Here is a 5,058-nt window from a genome sequence, read left to right on the forward strand (position 1 = left end):
TTTGGAATGCTTTGTGAAGGATGGTATGTTCTTACAGGATGGTGTAAGACCAATTGCATAAACTTTGTAATTAATAATATAAACAATATATAATATCGTAAAACATATATATTATTGTCATTGTGGAATTACAGCTGGCTCATGATCATCTATGAGATAGGGCGGGTGAAAAGGTACATATTATTAGCATGTTTGTTTCTGCGAGATGAAAGAAGACGGAGAAAGAGACATAGAAGCATCAAAATTTGTTAAGTGCATCAAGTATATCTCAATAATTTTTAATAGATTTTTAGTTGGATCATCCCTTATCTGTATACATTGTTAATGTGCTATTTTTTGTTATCACTTTACATTACAAAGTTAAGTGGACTTAAATTATTATGTAATTGGGACCGTGTTATAGTGTCTCTATCTTTGACGATTTCAGAAGCCCGTGGCAACGCACGGGCATTCTACTAGTTATTATTAGGTAGAGAGGTAGAGACTAGGACATATGCCCGTGCGTTGCAACGGGAAAAACAAATTCTCGCATGTAACCATGTAATATTTGAATGCACTTACATGGCATGGTGCTCCTGGTTGTAACTCGCTCAATCATTGATTGTGGAAGATGCCCACGCGTTTCAATGAGAGAATAAGAATCCATACTTTTGACTGTGGAAGAAAGCAGTATACACATGGAAATATAGATTATAAACTAAAAATGAAGCAAAACCTGAATTTTGTGTAGATATGATGCTCTCCTTCAAGCCATGTAGTATCATGGTGTACATCAGAACAAAAAGAGAAAAAAAAATATGTCGGTAGTAATTCATGCGCACTGATAAAACAATTGAAACTTCCATTCAGTATACGATATGGTGGTAGATAGAGGGGAGTAAAAATAAATTTTTCTTTCTTGCGGGGTGAGGCAAAATAGAATTGTCACCCAGGGACATAGGAAGTATGAATCTGTGCGTAACAAAGTGCATACCTCTGCATAAATATTCAACGATTTAATGCTATAGAAAAGCCAACCTTGATTGATCAATGTAAGCTTGCACGTGTAATTGTTGAGTTCCTCCTCTTGCATACCCAAACCTGCAAATTAGCCAAGTGAGATTCGGTTTTCTTCTACACCGAAAGGACCATGGACAAAAATGACTTTGGCCTTGAAGATGAGCAAAGGAAGGTAGCATGTTACCAACAATGAAAAAGGGTAACATGTTGTCAGGGTAGCATTGCCCCGAGGATTCAAATTCTTTATAAATATTTATGTAGCACGCTAGGAGTTATGCAAAATCCATATCATGTTAGACAGAGGTACATGAACTGATGGAAAATTCAGAATTGTAGGAATATGAGAAATACCTTACTCCTCTCGCTGTAGTTATATAGAAACTGATTTAACCAGGGCATGGACTTTTACAGGATACTGGCTTTGCTTGGTTCGCTCGGTGGCATCCGGTTTCCTAATCACCCTCCGCTCGGTTGATTTTGACTTTGCGAAGCCGCATATCAAAAACCGCTGCTGCCGAAAACATCATACGCGAACCAAACATGATCTACCGTTTCAGAAGCACGGGGATTGGCATTGGAAAACGCAACACTTTCCGTTCACCAAAAACGTTGTTAGCTAGGGGATCAGAAAAGAGGAAAAATTAACGGAAATGTTAACGCCCACACGTGTGGGCGTTCACAACACCGTCCAAACGCGTCCAAAGTCACCAGATGAAAAAAGCACGGATCTTGAGGCGTGTCCCAGCCACGTCATCAACTGAGCGTGTGGCAGGAAGGACGAACGTGCGGCACGACTGAACACAGCTCAGTTGCCTCCCATCGCCCGCACAGAGCCCACTTCCCCACCCACACGTATCTTCTTCCCCCCCATCCCCCCAACCCACTCCTTACCACCACATCTCAAATCCCGAGGGCGACGGCGAGGGGATTCTGGGTCGGCGTGGCTCCCCATGGCCGCCGAGGGGACAAGCAGGCGGAGGTCCTCGACTACCTCAACGACGACTAGGAGGTCGGGGTCGAGAGGACGTCCTCGACCGCGCCCATAAAGGAGAGCCTCGTCCTCGACCGCACCCAGCACCGGCGAGCTTGACGGAGGAGCCGCTCTGAGATGCGGCGGCTGCTTGGCGGTGCCCGGGGCGACGCGAACCGGCGCGCCGCGCGCTGATGCGGACGAGGCCGTCACGGCCTAGCTCGAGCGGCGCCCGGTCATAGGGCCGAGATGCGGTGGCTATTGGCGGTGCCGAGTGCGACGTGGACAGGCACATCCCACACTGATGCGAGGACGCCGCCATGGTCCACGACCCTCCCATCCATCTTCAGGGTAACACTCCCTCCCTCCCTGTGTGCATCGACCGATGGATCTTTGTTGTTGCTACTGAAATCCTCATGTGGGTTTACGAATTTCTGTAGGATGTTGCTAGTTTATTGCACTATGTGATTCGTCTGGTGCCTTTGATTAATTTCGTATAGCATCGAAACTAGTTAGAATCTGCTTATAGGGTAATGAACAAGAGAGCACCAGGTTTCAGATCTGTGAACTTTTTTGTGGTTCAGACTTGTGATTTTTCATGGCAAATTTGACAAAAAAATTCCATGGCAATTTGGTATATGCATTAGCCATTGCAAGTTTTATCTATGTCCTTGTTCGTAAACAATGGCATTTTGGCACATATGACTTTTTCATGTGATTTGCCATGGCACATTCTTTATCTAAAAACATGGCAAACTTGCCATGGCAACTTATCCATGTTCGAAAACATCGCAAATTTATAGATATTCCAAAAACATGGCAACTTAGTATGTTCAACAACATGGCAAACTTCCCATGGCAACTTTTGCCATGTTCGAAAATGTGTCAAAGTTGTAGATGTTGAAAAAACATTTCAACTTAATATGTTCAACGACATGGTAAACTTGCCATGGCAACTTTTGCCATGTTCGAAAACATGTCAAAGTTGTAAATGTTCAAAAAACATGGCAACTTAGTATGTTCAACAACACGGCAAACTTGCCATGGCAACTTTTGCCATGTTCGAAAACATGTCAAAGTTGTAGAGGTTGGCAAGTTTGCCGTGTTCGGAAACATGGCAAAGTTTGTAGATGTTCGAAAACATGGCAAAGTTGTAGATGTTGAAAAAACATGGCAACTTAATATGTTCAACAACACGGCAAACTTGCCATGGCAACTTTGCCATGTTCGAAAACATCACATGTTTATAGATATTTAAAAAACATGGCATCATACTATGTTCAATGACATGGTAAACTTGCCATGAAAACTTTTGCCATGTTCGAAAACATGTCAAAGTTGTAGATGTTTCAAAAAACATGGCAACTTAGTATGTTCAACAACACGACAAACTTGCCATGGCAACTTTTGCCATGTTCCAAAACATGTCAAAGTTGTAGATGTTGGCAAGTTTGCCGTGTTCGAAAACATGATAAAGTTGTAGATGTTAAAAAAACATGGCAACTTAATATGTTCAACAACACGGCAAACTTGCCATGGCAACTTTTGCCATGTTCAAAAACATCACATGTGTATAGATATTAAAAAAACATGGCAACATACTATGTTCAACGACGTGGTAAACTTGCCATGGCAACTTTTGCCATGTTTGAAAATGTGTCAAAGTTGTAGATGTTCAAAAAACATTTTCAACTTAATATGTTCAAAAAACATGGCAAAGTGGTAGATGTTCAAAAACATGGCAACTTATTATGTTAAAAAAATTCAAATCTTGCCATGTCAAACTTAACGGGCACGGCAATTGTTGTTCACGGGGCACGGCAAAAATATTTAATTTCACAAACCAAAAGTGGGATTTTTCTACATTTTCTTTTGGAATGGGAACTTTTTACTTTTTTGTGACATGTCATTTTTTACTTATTTTTTGACATGGCAAATTTATTATATAGGGCATGGCAATTTTAATTTTAATACGATGGAAATTTTTACATTTTTCTAGAACATGAATTTTTTAAATATATAGCATGGCAAATATACTTATGTAGCCATGGAAATTTTTACTTTATTCCCATGCCAAAATTACTCTATTTTTGCCATGGCAAATTTTACAGTTTTTTCCATGGCAATTTTTACTCTATTTTTGCTATGAAAAATACCATGTCATTTTTAACTTATGAATTTGCCATGGCAATATAATCTTTGTTTGTATGATGGGAGTTTCCATGTCTTGTTTTCTTCTGGGTCATAAAAAAATCTTTTTCACCAACGGCATTTTTCTGCTTTTTATAGGGGCTGGTATTTTATTTTTCATATTATAGTGAAAACTGGGCTTTTTTTGGTTACTGGGCTCTTTTTTGGTTTGACAGGAAAACGGGCCTGTATGGCGATCTGGAGGCTGTTCAAGCGCTGGGGGGATCGTACGGAACGAAAATTGTTCGATCGTTGCAACTCCAGACCAGACATGCGGGCAGACTCCTCCCCTGCCAGACATGAAAACCGTTCGGTCGTTGCCCCTCCAGACCGGACGTGCGGGCAGCCTTCTCCCTTGCCATACGTGTAGCAGTTATCGGCGTTCAAATTTAAAGCACTTATTATAAAAGGCTAACTTGACTCAATCCAACCGGGGTTGTCCACGTGTTAGCTGACTTACCCGGAGTTCTCGCGAGTAATCAATCGAGTCATGTATGTGTGTATATGCCAGATCGATCCGGCAGCATGTACGGAGCTCCGTAAACATATACCCATCGTGTGCATGCATATTCTTGTTATTCTAATCCAGATCAATCAACGCTGGCCGCTAGTAGCAAAGCATGTTCTTGTTATGCTATGGAGATCAACCCAACTAAGCCAAAACTATGTACGTTTTCCCAGAAAAGAATCAATCCAGCTGCTTGCTTCACACCTTTGCATGCGTAGCTGTATACTATCATGCCTCTGTAACATCGATCGACTCCGAAAAAAATCAAGGCAGTGCCCTACCCTGCACACGTTGCCAGACTCAGCAAGTGTGATACACCAGAGCGAACTCGTACTCTACGTCGACGATGCTTCCCAGCGGCGGCGGGCTTGAGGAACAACGCCACAAAGCC

At 41.9% G+C, this 5,058-nt stretch overlaps 1 long non-coding RNA gene across 1 annotated transcript; it reads left to right on the top strand.

The window, feature by feature from the left end:
- The first annotated feature begins 1,840 nt into the window (after positions 1–1,840).
- LOC119285945 lies at positions 1,841–4,777 on the top strand. The gene is made up of 2 exons (XR_005140065.1): positions 1,841–2,320; positions 4,336–4,777. It is a non-coding gene; the product is annotated as an uncharacterized LOC119285945 (long non-coding RNA).
- Positions 4,778–5,058: the final 281 nt, after the last annotated feature.

Source organism: Triticum dicoccoides, chromosome 4A (genome assembly GCF_002162155.2).
Source record: "Triticum dicoccoides isolate Atlit2015 ecotype Zavitan chromosome 4A, WEW_v2.0, whole genome shotgun sequence".
NCBI lineage: Eukaryota > Viridiplantae > Streptophyta > Magnoliopsida > Poales > Poaceae > Triticum > Triticum dicoccoides.